The sequence below is a fragment of the Equus caballus genome, chromosome 17, assembly GCF_041296265.1.
Source record: "Equus caballus isolate H_3958 breed thoroughbred chromosome 17, TB-T2T, whole genome shotgun sequence".
Lineage (NCBI taxonomy): Eukaryota > Metazoa > Chordata > Mammalia > Perissodactyla > Equidae > Equus > Equus caballus.
The window spans coordinates 15,287,281-15,309,756 of NC_091700.1; the positions used below are offsets into that span (position 1 = coordinate 15,287,281).

Consider the following 22,476-nt stretch of genomic DNA (forward strand, 5'->3'; position numbering starts at 1 on the left):
GAGGGAGAACAACACTGTTATTGAACATCTATCTAATATACAAGGCAAGGCAGAGCCCAGTGGTTAAAGGCACTGACCCCAGAGTCAGGCAGCTTTGGGTTTCAATCTGGCTCTGCCACTCCCTACACATCCTTGGGCACAGCAGTTAATCTCGCTGAGCTGCTGTCTTTATCTGCAAAATGGAGATAGTAACAGCACCTGAGTCCCGAGGTTATTGTGAGGATGAAGTCCACCTGTCACTTAGCACAGCGCCAGGCACGTGCCAAAGCTTAGATATTCTCCTTTTCCTAATACATGTGTGATGTCATTTCACCTTCACACTGGTCCTATTAGATACGCATTATTATCCCACTAGAAGGTTCACTGGATTTAGAGCCAAAACATCTGGGTTCAAAAGTTTTTTAGACTGGCCAAAATCCAGACCACTGACACCACCAAATGCGAGTGAGGATGAGGAGCAGCAGGAACTCTTGTTCATTGCTGGTGGGAATGCAAAATGGTCCAGCCACTGTGGAAGACAGTTTGGCGGCTGCTCACAAAACTAAGCATACTCTTACCAAGGACCCAGCAGTTGTGCTCCTTGGTATTTACGCAAAGGAGCTGAAAACTTATGTCCACACAAAAACCTGCACGTGGATGTTTACAGCGGCTTTATTCATAACTGCCGAAACCTGCAAGCAATCAAGATGTCGTTCCACAGGTGAATGGATAAATAAGCTGTGGGACATCCAGACAATGGAATATTATTCTGTGCTGAAAAGAAATGAGCTATTAAGTCATGAAAAGACACGGAGGAAGCTTAAATGCATATTACTAAGTGAAAGGAGCCAATCTGAAAAGGCTACATACTGTATAATTCCAACTATATGACATTCTGGAAAAGGGAACACTACGGAAACAGTAATAAGATGCGTGTTTCACAGGGTTGGGGGGCCGGGAGAGAAACAGGCAGAGCACAGAGATTTTTTAGAGCAGTGAAAATATTCTGTATGATACTACGATGGTGGGTATACGTCTTGAGAAATGTGTCCAAACAAATTTATGTTGTACACAGAATGTACGACACCAAGAGTGAACACTAATGTATACTCTGGACTTTTGATGACTAAACAAAAAACCTGTCCCAGAGATAAAGTAGCTGTGTCACCTTAGCTCATGCATTCAAGCTCTCCCAAAGTCATGTTCTTATCCATAAAATGGGAATAAATAACCCAGGTGAGGTCACTATGAGTTTAACTGAGGTCATGCCTTAGAAAGGGTAAGGGGACCAATAGGTCACTGGTAGACCCAAAATAAAAGGCACCCACAGTTCCATGGGGCCTCAGCTTGGGGAGGGCACCTGTTTCAGGAGGCACAGCCTGGGGCTGGGAGACCTGGAAGCAGGCACAGAGCCAGCGCTGATGGGAGGAAGCTGGAGTTGTTTACATTCCTAATTACAGGAATCAAGGCTTCAGCACAGCCAGGTGTCATTCCAACAGACAAGGTTGATAGGATGTGAACGGGCCCAGCTGCCACCACTCTGCTCGCGGACGACAGGCGTGGCGATGAAGTCAGATGAATTACCCTGCAGCCTGGCCGTGCTGGTCAACTTCAGCTGCTTGGAGGCACAGATTAAAATTCAGTCTTGCAAATTCTACGTTTCTCCCAAAACCTCCTCGCGGTTGCCTTAGGTCTGTTCCCCAGAAAGGCGCCGCCACGGGGAGCAGTGTGCAAGTCAGACATTTGGCCGGTGGCCTCAAATGTGGTCCCCTTTCCCCCTCCAATGGTGAAGTTCAGGAAGGAGGAATGTACTAAGAGCACCAGCTTCAGAGTCCAAACCCTGCCACGTGCAAGGTGTGTGAAGTGCCGCCAATCATTTAAGCATTTTGGAATTCAATTTCCTCATCTGTAATATGGGAATAGTCCTTTTAGGGTTGCTGTGAGGATAAAGCACTTACAGGCACATAGGAATCTAACTCAATAAATAGTAGTGAAAATTATTAGCAGTATTGCTTTAATGGGCTACCTGGGCAAGTTCTGAGCCCAGGCATCCATCAATTTATAGTCCGCGCCCTACCAGCCGGCAGCCGCTTTAACTAGACCGATTAACAACCTGTTTCTGATCAATGATTTATCACTTATGTTTCCCTGTTAATGAAATGTAATTGCCAAGCCCGAGATGTAACACGGCAGCAAAACAAACCACCATCTGAAAATTATATCCCTGGTCCCATAAGTAAAGCGGCAGCAACATGCTGGAATGCCTTATGATCAGAGGGAGCGTCACCAGGCCTGGCCTTCGAGGCGCTTGTTCTGTTTGAAGGTGGAAGAGGTACTCCTCGCCAGTGTATTCTTCTCCATAAAAATTAACGCTGTAACAGGACGCCAAATGGCTTCAGCTAATGTGCTTTTGAATGAGGACTAAATTTTATTCATAAGCATCAGTGTCAGGACTAAAATAACATTTTTATGGACGCTGCAAGCATAAACAGCAGTGCTGACTGAAACAGGACTGCCACTGAACTGACTTGTTTCCCTCCGCGTGGCTGCTCAGACAGCAGAGGACTGGGAACCAGAGACCCTGGCCACGGGTCTCGCTTCTGGTCTCTCCTGTTTTGTGACATTGGGGGCAAATTAACTAAAAACGAAAATGAAAACAAAGCACTCCCCCTAACCTTCAGCCTCATCGTCTGTAAAGTGGGGTAGTAATACAACTGACCTCCCAGAGATATTGTGAATATTAAGCTCATTTATTCATTCATCCATAATGCCAGTTTCCAGGCTTGGTTCTGGGCACACGGAAGTAATCAAAACAGAAACAACTGCTTGTGTGGAACTTACATCCCAGTGGGAGAAGACAGACACTAGGAAATGAATAATTACGTTGGATGCCACGTTAGGGAGAGGTAACTGTTACTGAGAAAAATTAACTGAAAGAAGGAGACTGGGGATGCTAATGGGCGGTGGAGGATGCAGGCAATTTTAAATAGAGTGGTCAAGAAGGTCATACTGAGAAGGTGACATTTAAACAACCTGGTGGGTCTACATGCATCAGGACTTGAGCAGAGAGCCAGACTCACACAGTAAATATCCAATAGATGGTAGGTATTGCTGTTCCCAGGAGAATGGTATGAAAATACATATATGAGAGAGCTTTCAAAACGGCAGAGCTATATAATCCAGATGAGTGGGTTAATGTGTGTGAATGACTGAGTAGACTTCTGACACCCCATCCTGCAATCAAGAGTGACCCTAAGATGGATGCCATGGGCAGGAAAAGCTGCGTTTGACCCCAGGAAGGCCAGAGGGTCCTGGGTCATGTGTTGAACAACAGGCGGCCTCCTACCTCCTACAGTGTCCACATGTGGTGGGCGCTCAGCTGTTGGCCCAGAGACTGAACGAGGCCAAGGGGTGTGGAGAGACAAGGAGGGGCCTTGGTTTCCCCAAGAGCTACCTGAATTCCTAAGGGCTTTTATGGATGGAGGAGGATGCTACCGTGTCATTTTAGCCCTTGAATTTCTAGAGATTCCTAGAGTTGAACTTCCTAGATTGTGATTTCCCCTGTCTGGAATCAGAAGACCAACATTCAAATCTGGGCTTTGAATCTTCTTAACTGTGTGATATTGAAAGATGTCACGTATCCTAAAATGTGCACCGTGAGAGTAGCTCATGAGTCACAAAACCAGTACAGGGTAGAAGTGGGACCTAAAGGCAGGTGTTTCTGACTCAAAACCCCACATTGACATGGATTTGGGATGGTGGGAGCACAGCTCTGTTAGGGCGAGGTAAGACTCCACACGATTCAGCCCTGCCTTAGCTATCTAATTGTCTTTCCCCCCAACAAAGAGCTTTCTGATAAAAGGAGGGCCATGTCTCCGGATTCAGAGCACATTACACGTGTTACTTACCTTCATCTGAAAGGGGGGAGTCAAACTAACCTCATGTCACTGAGGGAAATAAAAATAATACGTTTATCGAATATTAATGTGACAGACACAATGCTAAGCACTCTCTGGGCATCACTGGCTTTAATTCTTTTCTTTTTCTTTCTTTTTTGTTTTTTTTTGAGGAACATTAGCCCTGAGCTAACTGCTTCCAATCCTCCTCTTTTTTGCTGAGGAAGCCTGGCCCTGAGCTAATATCTTTGCCCAGCTTCCTCTACTTTATACATGGGACGCCTACCACAGCATGGCTTGCCAAGCTGTGCGATGTCTGCACCCGGCATCCGAACTGGCAAAGCCCCGGCCACCGAGAAGCAGAAGGTGCGCACTTAACCGCCGTGCCACCGGGCTGGCCCCCACTGGCTTTAATTCTTACAGCGAGGTGGTACTATTATTCCCATTTTTCAGAACAGGAGACTGAGCCCTGGAACGTGAAGATTTTGCCCAACATCACACAGCTTGAAAATGACGATGAAACTCAAGCATCCGCCTCCAGAGACTGTGCGATGACTCTCGACTATCCATAGCCCTTCGAGGAGCTCGATCACTTGTGGGCACACAGCAGGGACCTAATCAAGAGACACTAGCCCTAACCTTTCTGTGAGGGCAAACCCTCTCCTCAGTGCCCCTGCACACATCTTCCCACATCTAAGTCTTTGCGAAGAAGGGGCTCCCTGCCTGAAATACCTTTCCTGTTTCTCTCCTCACCACAATACCCTCCATGTTTATCAAGGCCAAAGGGAAGATCTACCTCCTCCAGGAAGCCAACAGGGATCACACCGGGACAAACGGGTTAATCTGAAACTCCAAATATTCTATCTGTAGTGAAAGTATGTTTTCTCTTTTATTGCCTGCCTATGTCATTAATCACTCCTTCTGGAAGTAACCTCCAATCTTCTTTTGAGGGAGCCAGCACATCCAAATTATCAGTCCAGGTGATTTACCTGAAGCTCAACTCCAACCCCAGGCTCCAAGAATGAGATACCACCCAACCTGGGCCAACTACCGGACCTCAGGATGTTTGTTAAACCTATGTTGGGAAATAGACACAATTTTTATTCTGGGGAGGACAAGCTGGTAGGGTGTAGACCCTGGAGATGCCTGTGCCCATCTTTTCCCTTACTGAGGAGAGACTGGTTAAGAATCAAGAATAAAACAAAAGGAGACATATGCCCAATGGCATTATTTGAACTCATTGATCCAGCCATATCTGAATCAGTTAAGTCTTCCAATACATGTATTCTTGTCTCCTGAAGCCATTTTGAGTTGAGTTTCTACCACTTGCAACTAAAAGACTCTTAATGCACACACATTCTTCAACATTTTAGCCCTGCAGACTCACGCTTTCATAATTTTCTATTACAAACAATGTATTCTATAACCCCAGAGATCTTACAGGCTCCTTAAGGACAGCAGCAGATTCCTTTTCTAAGGGACCAAGAACTTATACCAGAGTTCAGGGTACTTTGTGCCTGATCACGTTAATTGAAATAACCTGTTTAGCACCTATGGCACTATGCACAGAGATGGGGATATAAAGTCAGGTTCTAATACTGATTCTACACTTTACTAGGTGGGTGACCTGGGCAAACACCTTTCATCCATCTAAGTCTCAGTGTCCTCATATAAACTGGAGACAATAATGTCCAGGACTTTGGGTGTAAGAATCAAGTGATCTAGGCTACTGAAAAGGCGTTTATTTCCCTGGGATAATTTTGACAGCATTAGATTGTTTTCCCAAGAGCAGCCAAGTCGAGGGAGATTATTTCGAATTCCACGGTGCTACAGATGCGGTCAGTAGCAACTGCAAGCTGGAAAGGAAACAAAGTTGGGTGTAATCCATTCAAGTTCACACGTTTCACCAGGGACAGCCTCCGAGCCTTTAATACTTATGTATGCATTTATCCATTTATTTAATCAACCACTACTAACGCCTACTACAGGCCAGACGCTGCTCTAAGTACTTTACGGCTATGAAATATCCTCTCACCTTTACACTCACCTATGGAGTGTGTATGATAATCATCCCCGTTTGACAGATCAGGAAACTGACACACAGAATGGTACGGTAACTTGCCCAAGTTCACACAGCCCGTAGGTGGCAGAGCTAGGACCCATTTGACAGAGTCTGGCTCCAGAGTCCACGCTCCGAATCACCACGCTTAGTCTCCAAAAACCTATAGAAAGCGCCAGCCTTAACCGAAAAGTTTTGTTTTCCCCACCCTACAGTCCCTACGCGGCCCCAGGCTCCAGGGCACTCTTTCAGCTCCTCTGACAGGCCATACTCCTCCCTTGCCCCGTCCCAACGCTCTCCCGCACAAGTCCTCCTTTTCTTGTAGGCATCTGCTCTCAGCTTCAACATCACTGCCTAAGCCACAAAGGCTATCAGTAAATGCCGTATTTCTCAGCACCCAACACGAAATAGTTTTTACGTATCTCCTAGGTAACTAGTCGCTGCCTATCTGTCCTTTCCAACTAGGCTGTGAGGCCCAGTACGTCAAACACCCTGTCAGTCTTGCTCACCAAGTGTCCAGACCACTGAACAACGCACCGACCAGAGGAAAGGAAGGACTTGTCCCAAGGTCAGCTCTCCAGACTTTCTGTGGAAGGAGGGAACGAACGGAGCACCCTCGAGCCTCACGCTTTCTCTGCCAGACTTTCAAGTGTGGGACACACACCTGTGCTCACAACGCTCCCCGGACAGCCCCCACCGCACCCCTAACAGCTAGACTTCCGCACAGTCAAGGGCTTTGGAAAGCACTGGCTCTGCACACAAACGTCACGTGGCCCTCGACAGGCCACTTCCCCTGAACCGGCCTGAGCTTCAGGGGCACAACAGGCTTCAGGAAAACCCCAACGGAACGTAGCCTCTAAAGGAGGGAGACCTGCACTCCTCAGAACGCATCGAGACCAGTGTCCTTATCGACTTCGCGTCTGTCCCTCCAAGAAGCCAAGACCCCGGGGGCCGCTTCAGCGCCCGACTCCCGGGCACCGCGTCCCCAGGCTGGCCCCGTGCCCGGCACACACCGCCCGTTCCATGAACGAGTGACGCGCACGAAGAGACCCCCACACACACACCCCCCCCCGGCCCCCCCCCCCCCCCCCCCCCCCCCGCTCCGTGCGCCGCACAGCTGTCCCGTGACCTGACGGGCACCTCTCGGCGCACAAGCCTATTCCTCAGAAACACGCTCGCCTCCCACCAGCCCCCAGGCCCACGCCCCCAGGTACCTCTCCCAGATGGCATCATCTTCGCAGGCGCCCTGGTCGTCCGTGTCCGGCGAGCAGGAAGAGCGGGAGCTGAACGAGGGCCACCTCAGGCCAGCGGCCATGGCTGTGGAGGGCCCGGGCTGCTGTGCCCAGCGGGGACACGGAGCGGCGTCCACGGACGAGCCCGGCCCGGGAGAGAGCCGCAGAGCGCGGCCGGACTCCGCGGGGCTCGGCTCTGGCCAGGCAGGCGCGGCTCGCCGACGCCTCCCACGCCTCCCGCGACGGTGGCCCGGCAGCCGCGCGCGCGCTCCTCTCCTGGCGGGCGCGCGCCGCCGCCCAGACGCTCCCAGGCCGTTGCCCCGCCCCCTCCAGCGGTGGACTGCGGACAGGGACAGGGACACCCTCCTGGGAGAACTCCTGGGGCCCCGCCCACACGCTTCGGACCTTCGCGGAGCGGGAAGGTGCGCTGACAGGGACGCAGGGTCCCCGCCAAGCTCGCTCTCGGGGAACTGCAGCCTCCTCCCTCGGGTTTTACTCGAACGTCAGACCCGAAACCACGCAACGTCTACAAGCAAACCCTTTGACATCAGTCTTAGCAGCCTATGTTCAAGTACCACGTCTGACTGGGCAATGGAAACAAAATACAAAATGAACAAACGGGACTACATCAAAGTAAAAAAATCTTCTGCACGGCAAAGGAAACCATCCACAAAACCAAAACGCAACCTACCACCTGGGAGAAGATACTTGCAAACCGTATGTCGGATAAGGGGTTAATACCCAAAATACAGAAAGAACTCATACACCTCAACAACAAAACAAATCAACAACCCAATTAAAAAAACGGGCAAAAGATCTGAGCAGCGACTTCTCCAAAGAAGATATCCGGATGGCCAACAGGCCTATGGAGAGGTGCTCAACATCATGAGCGATCAGACAAGTGCAAATGAAAACTACCATGAGACTTCACCTTACTCTGGTCAGAATGGCTCTAAGCAGCAAGACAAGAGACAAGTGTCGGAGAGGATGTGGAGAGACGGGAACTCTCCTGCACTGCTGGTGGGAGCGCAGACTGGTGCAGCCACTATGGAAAGCAGTAGGGAGTATCCTCAGAAAACGAAGAAGAGATCTACCGTTATGATCCGGCTATCCCACTGCTGGCTATTCATCCAAAGATCTCGAAGACACAAATGCAGAAGGACACGTCCACCCCTAGGTTCACTGCGGCATTATTCACGACAGCCAAAACTTGGAAGCAACCTAGGTGCCCATCAAGGGAGGAATGGATAAAGAAGATGTGGTACGTATACACAATGGAATACTACTCGGCCATAAGAAATGATGAGACCCGGCCATTTGTGACAACCTGGATGGACCCTGAGGGTATTATGTGAAGTGAAATAAATCAGAGGGAGAAAGTCAAACACCGTGTGATCTCACTCATGAGCAGAAGATAAAAACAATCACAAACACACACAGAGCCACGGAGATTGGATTGCTGGTTACCATAGGGGGAGGGGGGGAGGGGAGCGAGCAAAAGGGGTGATGAGGCTCACATGGGAGGTGACGGACTATAATTAGTTTTTGGGTGGTGAACACGATGTAATCTACACAGAACTCGAAATATATTACAACGTACATCTGAACGCTATATGACGTTAGAATCCACTGTTACTGCAATAAAATAAAATAAAATACAATAAAATACAATACAATAAAGAAGAGTAGGAGCCTCAAGAGGCTGACAGGCTTTTGAAAAGTTATTCTAGGGATTTTTACGGCTTAGCTCAGGGCGGCAGACACCAGCCTGAGACACAGCTGTGACACAGTCACTAACTTCAACTAAATTATATTCCGACCGGAGGAAAATCAAAACTACTATAATAATAATAATTTATCAAAGGCCTCACTTTGTGCCAGATCCTGTGCTCACTGCTTTGCACCAACTATCTCATTTAATCCTCACATCCCAAAGCTAGGTTACCGCTACTCTCCCCATTTTAAAGGTGAGGAGACGGAAGCAGAATGATGGCAATCTGCCTGGAATTCACAGAAGGATTCTCTATGTAATGACGTGACTTTTGGACAAGACTTAAAGGTTTAACACATTACAGTGAAGACGCAGATCCCAGTATCACAGAACGCGAAAAACACTGAGTCCTGCCAAGTGCATTAAAACACTAATTATGGATCCTCACAATCTCTTGGCCTGTTTTCTCAGATGAGGGAAAACCCAGTGTGAAAAAGCCTTGATGAGAGGTCTGCAGAGGAGGACTACGTCTGGTCTTTAAAGCCGGGAACTATCCCAGTAGATTCGGAGTCAGTGGGCCCAGAGGAGGCCTTGAGCGTCTCTGTTCTTGGAAAAAGCCCCACAGGCTACACTTCCGTGCCCTTGGAGTTGGGCAGTTCAGTCATGCCCTACATCGGGACGTTTCAGTCAACAACGGGGGTAACAGAAGATTAGTCCCATGTGGCCTAGGTGTGTAGGAGGCTCTGCCATCTAGGATTAGGAACTCCGTGGTGTTTGCACAGTCTCGAGATTGCCTGACTGTGACACACTCCTCAGAACTGATCCCCACCGTTAAGCAAAGCATGACTGGACTGCCTTAGATTCTCCACGGTTCCAGACCCTGCACTGTTTACATGACTGCACACGCAGAGGGCACCGTGTCTGAGGCAGAGAGCAGCTGGAATCACACAAGCTCTCGACAGAGAGTCAGGGAAAGGCGTGCTCTGCTTACACGACTCTCTACTTTTCTCTGTGTCTGAACCATTTCATAGCTAATCTGCTCTTTTTAACCGAACAGCTTTGCAGAAAAGAGAAAAAAAAAAAAGGTTACCAACAAATACTAAACAAACCAATATAAACAATACATATCAAATAAGCCTAACCCTACCATGCTACTGAAAAGGCGTTTATTTCCCTGGGATAATTTTGACAGCATTAGATTGTTTTCCCAAGAGCAGCCAAGTCGAGGGAGATTATTTCGAATTCCACGGTGCTACAGATGCGGTCAGTAGCAACTGCAAGCTGGAAAGGAAACAAAGTTGGGTGTAATCCATTCAAGTTCACACGTTTCACCAGGGACAGCCTCCGAGCCTTTAATACTTATGTATGCATTTATCCATTTATTTAATCAACCACTACTAAGGCCTACTACAGGCCAGACGCTGCTCTAAGTACTTTACGGCTATGAAATATCCTCTCACCTTTACACTCACCTATGGAGTGTGTATGATAATCATCCCCGTTTGACAGATCAGGAAACTGACACACAGAATGGTACGCTAACTTGCCCAAGTTCACACAGCCCGTAGGTGGCAGAGCTAGGACCCATTTGACAGAGTCTGGCTCCAGAGTCCACGCTCCGAATCACCACGCTTAGTCTCCAAAAACCTATAGAAAGCGCCAGCCTTAACCGAAAAGTTTTGTTTTCCCCACCCTACAGTCCCTACGCGGCCCCAGGCTCCAGGGCACTCTTTCAGCTCCTCTGACAGGCCATACTCCTCCCTTGCCCCGTCCCAACGCTCTCCCGCACAAGTCCTCCTTTTCTTGTAGGCATCTGCTCTCAGCTTCAACATCACTGCCTAAGCCACAAAGGCTATCAGTAAATGCCGTATTTCTCAGCACCCAACACGAAATAGTTTTTACGTATCTCCTAGGTAACTAGTCGCTGCCTATCTGTCCTTTCCAACTAGGCTGTGAGGCCCAGTACGTCAAACACCCTGTCAGTCTTGCTCACCAAGTGTCCAGACCACTGAACAACGCACCGACCAGAGGAAAGGAAGGACTTGTCCCAAGGTCAGCTCTCCAGACTTTCTGTGGAAGGAGGGAACGAACGGAGCACCCTCGAGCCTCACGCTTTCTCTGCCAGACTTTCAAGTGTGGGACACATACCTGTGCTCACAACGCTCCCCGGACAGCCCCCACCGCACCCCTAACAGCTAGACTTCCGCACAGTCAAGGGCTTTGGAAAGCACTGGCTCTGCACACAAACGTCACGTGGCCCTCGACAGGCCACTTCCCCTGAACCGGCCTGAGCTTCAGGGGCACAACAGGCTTCAGGAAAACCCCAACGGAACGTAGCCTCTAAAGGAGGGAGACCTGCACTCCTCAGAACGCATCGAGACCAGTGTCCTTATCGACTTCGCGTCTGTCCCTCCAAGAAGCCAAGACCCCGGGGGCCGCTTCAGCGCCCGACTCCCGGGCACCGCGTCCCCAGGCTGGCCCCGTGCCCGGCACACACCGCCCGTTCCATGAACGAGTGACGCGCACGAAGAGACCCCCACACACACACCCCCCCCCCGCCCCCCCCCCCCCCCCCCCCCCGCTCCGTGCGCCGCACAGCTGTCCCGTGACCTGACGGGCACCTCTCGGCGCACAAGCCTATTCCTCAGAAACACGCTCGCCTCCCACCAGCCCCCAGGCCCACGCCCCCAGGTACCTCTCCCAGATGGCATCATCTTCGCAGGCGCCCTGGTCGTCCGTGTCCGGCGAGCAGGAAGAGCGGGAGCTGAACGAGGGCCACCTCAGGCCAGCGGCCATGGCTGTGGAGGGCCCGGGCTGCTGTGCCCAGCGGGGACACGGAGCGGCGTCCACGGACGAGCCCGGCCCGGGAGAGAGCCGCAGAGCGCGGCCGGACTCCGCGGGGCTCGGCTCTGGCCAGGCAGGCGCGGCTCGCCGACGCCTCCCACGCCTCCCGCGACGGTGGCCCGGCAGCCGCGCGCGCGCTCCTCTCCTGGCGGGCGCGCGCCGCCGCCCAGACGCTCCCAGGCCGTTGCCCCGCCCCCTCCAGCGGTGGACTGCGGACAGGGACAGGGACACCCTCCTGGGAGAACTCCTGGGGCCCCGCCCACACGCTTCGGACCTTCGCGGAGCGGGAAGGTGCGCTGACAGGGACGCAGGGTCCCCGCCAAGCTCGCTCTCGGGGAACTGCAGCCTCCTCCCTCGGGTTTTACTCGAACGTCAGACCCGAAACCACGCAACGTCTACAAGCAAACCCTTTGACATCAGTCTTAGCAGCCTATGTTCAAGTACCACGTCTGACTGGGCAATGGAAACAAAATACAAAATGAACAAACGGGACTACATCAAAGTAAAAAAATCTTCTGCACGGCAAAGGAAACCATCCACAAAACCAAAACGCAACCTACCACCTGGGAGAAGATACTTGCAAACCGTATGTCGGATAAGGGGTTAATACCCAAAATACAGAAAGAACTCATACACCTCAACAACAAAACAAATCAACAACCCAATTAAAAAAACGGGCAAAAGATCTGAGCAGCGACTTCTCCAAAGAAGATATCCGGATGGCCAACAGGCCTATGGAGAGGTGCTCAACATCATGAGCGATCAGACAAGTGCAAATGAAAACTACCATGAGACTTCACCTTACTCTGGTCAGAATGGCTCTAAGCAGCAAGACAAGAGACAAGTGTCGGAGAGGATGTGGAGAGACGGGAACTCTCCTGCACTGCTGGTGGGAGCGCAGACTGGTGCAGCCACTATGGAAAGCAGTAGGGAGTATCCTCAGAAAACGAAGAAGAGATCTACCGTTATGATCCGGCTATCCCACTGCTGGCTATTCATCCAAAGATCTCGAAGACACAAATGCAGAAAGACACGTCCACCCCTAGGTTCACTGCGGCATTATTCACGACAGCCAAAACATGGAAGCAACCTAGGTGCCCATCAAGGGAGGAATGGATAAAGAAGATGTGGTACGTATACACAATGGAATACTACTCGGCCATAAGAAATGATGAGACCCGGCCATTTGTGACAACCTGGATGGACCCTGAGGGTATTATGTGAAGTGAAATAAATCAGAGGGAGAAAGTCAAACACCGTGTGATCTCACTCATGAGCAGACGATAAAAACAATCACAAACACACACAGAGCCACGGAGATTGGATTGCTGGTTACCATAGGGGGAGGGGGGGAGGGGAGAGAGCAAAAGGGGTGATGAGGCTCACATGGGAGGTGACGGACTATAATTAGTTTTTGGGTGGTGAACACGATGTAATCTACACAGAACTCGAAATATATTACAACGTACATCTGAACGCTATATGACGTTAGAATCCACTGTTACTGCAATAAAATAAAATAAAATAAAATAAAATACAATACAATAAAGAAGAGTAGGAGCCTCAAGAGGCTGACAGGCTTTTGAAAAGTTATTCTAGGGATTTTTACGGCTTAGCTCAGGGCGGCAGACACCAGCCTGAGACACAGCTGTGACACAGTCACTAACTTCAACTAAATTATATTCCGACCGGAGGAAAATCAAAACTACTATAATAATAATAATTTATCAAAGGCCTCACTTTGTGCCAGATCCTGTGCTCACTGCTTTGCACCAACTATCTCATTTAATCCTCACATCCCAAAGCTAGGTTACCGCTACTCTCCCCATTTTAAAGGTGAGGAGACGGAAGCAGAATGATGGCAATCTGCCTGGAATTCACAGAAGGATTCTCTATGTAATGACGTGACTTTTGGACAAGACTTAAAGGTTTAACACATTACAGTGAAGATGCAGATCCCAGTATCACAGAACACGAAAAACACTGAGTCCTGCCAAGTGCATTAAAACACTAATTATGGATCCTCACAATCTCTTGGCCTGTTTTCTCAGATGAGGGAAAACCCAGTGTGAAAAAGCCTTGATGAGAGGTCTGCAGAGGAGGACTACGTCTGGTCTTTAAAGCCGGGAACTATCCCAGTAGATTCGGAGTCAGTGGGCCCAGAGGAGGCCTTGAGCGTCTCTGTTCTTGGAAAAAGCCCCACAGGCTACACTTCCGTGCCCTTGGAGTTGGGCAGTTCAGTCATGCCCTACATCGGGACGTTTCAGTCAACAACGGGGGTCCCAGAAGATTAGTCCCATGTGGCCTAGGTGTGTAGGAGGCTCTGCCATCTAGGATTAGGAACTCCGTGGTGTTTGCACAGTCTCGAGATTGCCTGACTGTGACACACTCCTCAGAACTGATCCCCACCGTTAAGCAAAGCATGACTGGACTGCCTTAGATTCTCCACGGTTCCAGACCCTGCACTGTTTACATGACTGCACACGCAGAGGGCACCGTGTCTGAGGCAGAGAGCAGCTGGAATCACACAAGCTCTCGACAGAGAGTCAGGGAAAGGCGTGCTCTGCTTACACGACTCTCTACTTTTCTCTGTGTCTGAACCATTTCATAGCTAATCTGCTCTTTTTAACCGAACAGCTTTGCAGAAAAGAGAAAAAAAAAAAGGTTACCAACAAATACTAAACAAACCAATACAAACAATACATATCAAATAAGCCTAACCCTACCATGCTACTGAAAAGGCGTTTATTTCCCTGGGATAATTTTGACAGCATTAGATTGTTTTCCCAAGAGCAGCCAAGTCGAGGGAGATTATTTCGAATTCCACGGTGCTACAGATGCGGTCAGTAGCAACTGCAAGCTGGAAAGGAAACAAAGTTGGGTGTAATCCATTCAAGTTCACACGTTTCACCAGGGACAGCCTCCGAGCCTTTAATACTTATGTATGCATTTATCCATTTATTTAATCAACCACTACTAACGCCTACTACAGGCCAGACGCTGCTCTAAGTACTTTACGGCTATGAAATATCCTCTCACCTTTACACTCACCTATGGAGTGTGTATGATAATCATCCCCGTTTGACAGATCAGGAAACTGACACACAGAATGGTACGGTAACTTGCCCAAGTTCACACAGCCCGTAGGTGGCAGAGCTAGGACCCATTTGACAGAGTCTGGCTCCAGAGTCCACGCTCCGAATCACCACGCTTAGTCTCCAAAAACCTATAGAAAGCGCCAGCCTTAACCGAAAAGTTTTGTTTTCCCCACCCTACAGTCCCTACGCGGCCCCAGGCTCCAGGGCACTCTTTCAGCTCCTCTGACAGGCCATACTCCTCCCTTGCCCCGTCCCAACGCTCTCCCGCACAAGTCCTCCTTTTCTTGTAGGCATCTGCTCTCAGCTTCAACATCACTGCCTAAGCCACAAAGGCTATCAGTAAATGCCGTATTTCTCAGCACCCAACACGAAATAGTTTTTACGTATCTCCTAGGTAACTAGTCGCTGCCTATCTGTCCTTTCCAACTAGGCTGTGAGGCCCAGTACGTCAAACACCCTGTCAGTCTTGCTCACCAAGTGTCCAGACCACTGAACAACGCACCGACCAGAGGAAAGGAAGGACTTGTCCCAAGGTCAGCTCTCCAGACTTTCTGTGGAAGGAGGGAACGAACGGAGCACCCTCGAGCCTCACGCTTTCTCTGCCAGACTTTCAAGTGTGGGACACACACCTGTGCTCACAACGCTCCCCGGACAGCCCCCACCGCACCCCTAACAGCTAGACTTCCGCACAGTCAAGGGCTTTGGAAAGCACTGGCTCTGCACACAAACGTCACGTGGCCCTCGACAGGCCACTTCCCCTGAACCGGCCTGAGCTTCAGGGGCACAACAGGCTTCAGGAAAACCCCAACGGAACGTAGCCTCTAAAGGAGGGAGACCTGCACTCCTCAGAACGCATCGAGACCAGTGTCCTTATCGACTTCGCGTCTGTCCCTCCAAGAAGCCAAGACCCCGGGGGCCGCTTCAGCGCCCGACTCCCGGGCACCGCGTCCCCAGGCTGGCCCCGTGCCCGGCACACACCGCCCGTTCCATGAACGAGTGACGCGCACGAAGAGACCCCCACACACACACCCCTCCCCCCGCCCCCCCCCCCCCCCCCGCTCCGTGCGCCGCACAGCTGTCCCGTGACCTGACGGGCACCTCTCGGCGCACAAGCCTATTCCTCAGAAACACGCTCGCCTCCCACCAGCCCCCAGGCCCACGCCCCCAGGTACCTCTCCCAGATGGCATCATCTTCGCAGGCGCCCTGGTCGTCCGTGTCCGGCGAGCAGGAAGAGCGGGAGCTGAACGAGGGCCACCTCAGGCCAGCGGCCATGGCTGTGGAGGGCCCGGGCTGCTGTGCCCAGCGGGGACACGGAGCGGCGTCCACGGACGAGCCCGGCCCGGGAGAGAGCCGCAGAGCGCGGCCGGACTCCGCGGGGCTCGGCTCTGGCCAGGCAGGCGCGGCTCGCCGACGCCTCCCACGCCTCCCGCGACGGTGGCCCGGCAGCCGCGCGCGCGCTCCTCTCCTGGCGGGCGCGCGCCGCCGCCCAGACGCTCCCAGGCCGTTGCCCCGCCCCCTCCAGCGGTGGACTGCGGACAGGGACAGGGACACCCTCCTGGGAGAACTCCTGGGGCCCCGCCCACACGCTTCGGACCTTCGCGGAGCGGGAAGGTGCGCTGACAGGGACGCAGGGTCCCCGCCAAGCTCGCTCTCGGGGAACTGCAGCCTCCTCCCTCGGGTTTTACTCGAACGTCAGACCCGAAACCACGCAACGTCTACAAGCAAACCCTTTGACATCAGTCTTAGCAGCCTATGTTCAAGTACCACGTCTGACTGGGCAATGGAAACAAAATACAAAATGAACAAACGGGACTACATCAAAGTAAAAAAATCTTCTGCACGGCAAAGGAAACCATCCACAAAACCAAAACGCAACCTAACACCTGGGAGAAGATACTTGCAAACCGTATGTCGGATAAGGGGTTAATACCCAAAATACAGAAAGAACTCATACACCTCAACAACAAAACAAATCAACAACCCAATTAAAAAAACGGGCAAAAGATCTGAGCAGCGACTTCTCCAAAGAAGATATCCGGATGGCCAACAGGCCTATGGAGAGGTGCTCAACATCATGAGCGATCAGACAAGTGCAAATGAAAACTACCATGAGACTTCACCTTACTCTGGTCAGAATGGCTCTAAGCAGCAAGACAAGAGACAAGTGTCGGAGAGGATGTGGAGAGACGGGAACTCTCCTGCACTGCTGGTGGGAGCGCAGACTGGTGCAGCCACTATGGAAAGCAGTAGGGAGTATCCTCAGAAAACGAAGAAGAGATCTACCGTTATGATCCGGCTATCCCACTGCTGGCTATTCATCCAAAGAACTCGAAGACACAAATGCAGAAAGACACGTGCACCCCTAGGTTCACTGCGGCATTATTCACGACAGCCAAAACTTGGAAGCAACCTAGGTGCCCATCAAGGGAGGAATGGATAAAGAAGATGTGGTACGTATACACAATGGAATACTACTCGGCCATAAGAAATGATGAGACCCGGCCATTTGTGACAACCTGGATGGACCCTGAGGGTATTATGTGAAGTGAAATAAATCAGAGGGAGAAAGTCAAACACCGTGTGATCTCACTCATGAGCAGACGATAAAAACAATCACAAACACACACAGAGCCACGGAGATTGGATTGCTGGTTACCATAGGGGGAGGGGGGGAGGGGAGAGAGCAAAAGGGGTGATGAGGCTCACATGGGAGGTGACGGACTATAATTAGTTTTTGGGTGGTGAACACGATGTAATCTACACAGAACTCGAAATATATTACAACGTACATCTGAACGCTATATGACGTTAGAATCCACTGTTACTGCAATAAAATAAAATAAAATACAATAAAATACAATACAATAAAGAAGTGTAGGAGCCTCAAGAGGCTGACAGGCTTTTGAAAAGTTATTCTAGGGATTTTTAGGGCTTAGCTCAGGGCGGCAGACACCAGCCTGAGACACAGCTGTGACACAGTCACTAACTTCAACTAAATTATATTCCGACCGGCGGAAAATCAAAACTACTATAATAATAATAATTTATCAAAGGCCTCACTTTGTGCCAGATCCTGTGCTCACTGCTTTGCACCAACTATCTCATTTAATCCTCACATCCCAAAGCTAGGTTACCGCTACTCTCCCCATTTTAAAGGTGAGGAGACGGAAGCAGAATGATGGCAATCTGCCTGGAATTCACAGAAGGATTCTCTATGTAATGACGTGACTTTTGGACAAGACTTAAAGGTTTAACACATTACAGTGAAGATGCAGATCCCAGTATCACAGAACGCGAAAAACACTGAGTCCTGCCAAGTGCATTAAAACACTAATTATGGATCCTCACAATCTCTTGGCCTGTTTTCTCAGATGAGGGAAAACCCAGTGTGAAAAACCCTTGATGAGAGGTCTGCAGAGGAGGACTACGTCTGGTCTTTAAAGCCGGGAACTATCCCAGTAGATTCGGAGTCAGTGGGCCCAGAGGAGGCCTTGAGCGTCTCTGTTCTTGGAAAAAGCCCCACAGGCTACACTTCCGTGCCCTTGGAGTTGGGCAGTTCAGTCATGCCCTACATCGGGACGTTTCAGTCAACAACGGGGGTCCCATAAGATTAGTCCCATGTGGCCTAGGTGTGTAGGAGGCTCTGCCATCTAGGTTTAGGAGCTCCGTGGTGTTTGCACAGTCTCGAGATTGCCTGACTGTGACACACTCCTCAGAACTGATCCCCACCGTTAAGCAAAGCATGACTGGACTGCCTTAGATTCTCCACGGTTCCAGACCCTGCACTGTTTACATGACTGCACACGCAGAGGGCACCGTGTCTGAGGCAGAGAGCAGCTGGAATCACACAAGCTCTCGACAGAGAGTCAGGGAAAGGCGTGCTCTGCTTACACGACTCTCTACTTTTCTCTGTGTCTGAACCATTTCATAGCTAATCTGCTCTTTTTAACCGAACAGCTTTGCAGAAAAGAGAAAAAAAAAAAAGGTTACCAACAAATACTAAACAAACCAATATAAACAATACATATCAAATAAGCCTAACCCTACCATGCTACTGAAAAGGCGTTTATTTCCCTGGGATAATTTTGACAGCATTAGATTGTTTTCCCAAGAGCAGCCAAGTCGAGGGAGATTATTTCGAATTCCACGGTGCTACAGATGCGGTCAGTAGCAACTGCAAGCTGGAAAGGAAACAAAGTTGGGTGTAATCCATTCAAGTTCACACGTTTCACCAGGGACAGCCTCCGAGCCTTTAATACTTATGTATGCATTTATCCATTTATTTAATCAACCACTACTAACGCCTACTACAGGCCAGACGCTGCTCTAAGTACTTTACGGCTATGAAATATCCTCTCACCTTTACACTCACCTATGGAGTGTGTATGATAATCATCCCCGTTTGACAGATCAGGAAACTGACACACAGAATGGTACGGTAACTTGCCCAAGTTCACACAGCCCGTAGGTGGCAGAGCTAGGACCCATTTGACAGAGTCTGGCTCCAGAGTCCACGCTCCGAATCACCACGCTTAGTCTCCAAAAACCTATAGAAAGCGCCAGCCTTAACCGAAAAGTTTTGTTTTCCCCACCCTACAGTCCCTACGCGGCCCCAGGCTCCAGGGCACTCTTTCAGCTCCTCTGACAGGCCATACTCCTCCCTTGCCCCGTCCCAACGCTCTCCCGCACAAGTCCTCCTTTTCTTGTAGGCATCTGCTCTCAGCTTCAACATCACTGCCTAAGCCACAAAGGCTATCAGTAAATGCCGTATTTCTCAGCACCCAACACGAAATAGTTTTTACGTATCTCCTAGGTAACTAGTCGCTGCCTATCTGTCCTTTCCAACTAGGCTGTGAGGCCCAGTACGTCAAACACCCTGTCAGTCTTGCTCACCAAGTGTCCAGACCACTGAACAACGCACCGACCAGAGGAAAGGAAGGACTTGTCCCAAGGTCAGCTCTCCAGACTTTCTGTGGAAGGAGGGAACGAACGGAGCACCCTCGAGCCTCACGCTTTCTCTGCCAGACTTTCAAGTGTGGGACACACACCTGTGCTCACAACGCTCCCCGGACAGCCCCCACCGCACCCCTAACAGCTAGACTTCCGCACAGTCAAGGGCTTTGGAAAGCACTGGCTCTGCACACAAACGTCACGTGGCCCTCGACAGGCCACTTCCCCTGAACCGGCCTGAGCTTCAGGGGCACAACAGGCTTCAGGAAAACCCCAACGGAACGTAGCCTCTAAAGGAGGGAGACCTGCACTCCTCAGAACGCATCGAGACCAGTGTCCTTATCGACTTCGCGTCTGTCCCTCCAAGAAGCCAAGACCCCGGGGGCCGCTTCAGCGCCCGACTCCCGGGCACCGCGTCCCCAGGCTGGCCCCGTGCCCGGCACACACCGCCCGTTCCATGAACGAGTGACGCGCACGAAGAGACCCCCACACACACACCCCCCCCCCCGCCCCCCCCCCCCCCCCCCCGCTCCGTGCGCCGCACAGCTGTCCCGTGACCTGACGGGCACCTCTCGGCGCACAAGCCTATTCCTCAGAAACACGCTCGCCTCCCACCAGCCCCCAGGCCCACGCCCCCAGGTACCTCTCCCAGATGGCATCATCTTCGCAGGCGCCCTGGTCGTCCGTGTCCGGCGAGCAGGAAGAGCGGGAGCTGAACGAGGGCCACCTCAGGCCAGCGGCCATGGCTGTGGAGGGCCCGGGCTGCTGTGCCCAGCGGGGACACGGAGCGGCGTCCACGGACGAGCCCGGCCCGGGAGAGAGCCGCAGAGCGCGGCCGGACTCCGCGGGGCTCGGCTCTGGCCAGGCAGGCGCGGCTCGCCGACGCCTCCCACGCCTCCCGCGACGGTGGCCCGGCAGCCGCGCGCGCGCTCCTCTCCTGGCGGGCGCGCGCCGCCGCCCAGACGCTCCCAGGCCGTTGCCCCGCCCCCTCCAGCGGTGGACTGCGGACAGGGACAGGGACACCCTCCTGGGAGAACTCCTGGGGCCCCGCCCACACGCTTCGGACCTTCGCGGAGCGGGAAGGTGCGCTGACAGGGACGCAGGGTCCCCGCCAAGCTCGCTCTCGGGGAACTGCAGCCTCCTCCCTCGGGTTTTACTCGAACGTCAGACCCGAAACCACGCAACGTCTACAAGCAAACCCTTTGACATCAGTCTTAGCAGCCTATGTTCAAGTACCACGTCTGACTGGGCAATGGAAACAAAATACAAAATGAACAAACGGGACTACATCAAAGTAAAAAAATCTTCTGCACGGCAAAGGAAACCATCCACAAAACCAAAACGCAACCTAACACCTGGGAGAAGATACTTGCAAACCGTATGTCGGATAAGGGGTTAATACCCAAAATACAGAAAGAACTCATACACCTCAACAACAAAACAAATCAACAACCCAATTAAAAAAACGGGCAAAAGATCTGAGCAGCGACTTCTCCAAAGAAGATATCCGGATGGCCAACAGGCCTATGGAGAGGTGCTCAACATCATGAGCGATCAGACAAGTGCAAATGAAAACTACCATGAGACGTCACCTTACTCTGGTCAGAATGGCTCTAAGTAGCAAGACAAGAGACAAGTGTCGGAGAGGATGTGGAGAGACGGGAACTCTCCTGCACTGCTGGTGGGAGCGCAGACTGGTGCAGCCACTATGGAAAGCAGTAGGGAGTATCCTCAGAAAACGAAGAAGAGATCTACCGTTATGATCCGGCTATCCCACTGCTGGCTATTCATCCAAAGAACTCGAAGACACAAATGCAGAAAGACACGTGCACCCCTAGGTTCACTGCGGCATTATTCACGACAGCCAAAACTTGGAAGCAACCTAGGTGCCCATCAAGGGAGGAATGGATAAAGAAGATGTGGTACGTATACACAATGGAATACTACTCGGCCATAAGAAATGATGAGACCCGGCCATTTGTGACAACCTGGATGGACCCTGAGGGTATTATGTGAAGTGAAATAAATCAGAGGGAGAAAGTCAAACACCGTGTGATCTCACTCATGAGCAGACGATAAAAACAATCACAAACACACACAGAGCCACGGAGATTGGATTGCTGGTTACCATAGGGGGAGGGGGGGAGGGGAGAGAGCAAAAGGGGTGATGAGGCTCACATGGGAGGTGACGGACTATAATTAGTTTTTGGGTGGTGAACACGATGTAATCTACACAGAACTCGAAATATATTACAACGTACATCTGAACGCTATATGACGTTAGAATCCACTGTTACTGCAATAAAATAAAATAAAATACAATAAAATACAATACAATAAAGAAGTGTAGGAGCCTCAAGAGGCTGACAGGCTTTTGAAAAGTTATTCTAGGGATTTTTAGGGCTTAGCTCAGGGCGGCAGACACCAGCCTGAGACACAGCTGTGACACAGTCACTAACTTCAACTAAATTATATTCCGACCGGCGGAAAATCAAAACTACTATAATAATAATAATTTATCAAAGGCCTCACTTTGTGCCAGATCCTGTGCTCACTGCTTTGCACCAACTATCTCATTTAATCCTCACATCCCAAAGCTAGGTTACCGCTACTCTCCCCATTTTAAAGGTGAGGAGACGGAAGCAGAATGATGGCAATCTGCCTGGAATTCACAGAAGGATTCTCTATGTAATGACGTGACTTTTG

General features: G+C 50.9%; 1 protein-coding gene across 8 annotated transcripts in view; it reads right to left on the reverse strand.

Moving 5' to 3' along the window:
• LOC138918311 (ral guanine nucleotide dissociation stimulator-like) overlaps positions 1–22,476 on the reverse strand; it is a 166,743-nt gene that overhangs the window by 137,150 nt on the left and 7,117 nt on the right. The window contains exon 1 of one of the 8 annotated variants that reach the window (XR_011427518.1): positions 7,149–7,427. The exons of 4 other annotated variants lie outside the window; for them this stretch is intronic. The gene's annotated coding sequence lies outside the window, so the exon portion shown is untranslated. Of the gene's footprint in view, positions 1–7,148; positions 7,459–11,572; positions 11,913–22,476 lie in introns of those variants that run through there. 3 more of the 8 variants (XR_011427520.1, XM_070239333.1, XM_070239331.1) reach the window with 3 other exon arrangements.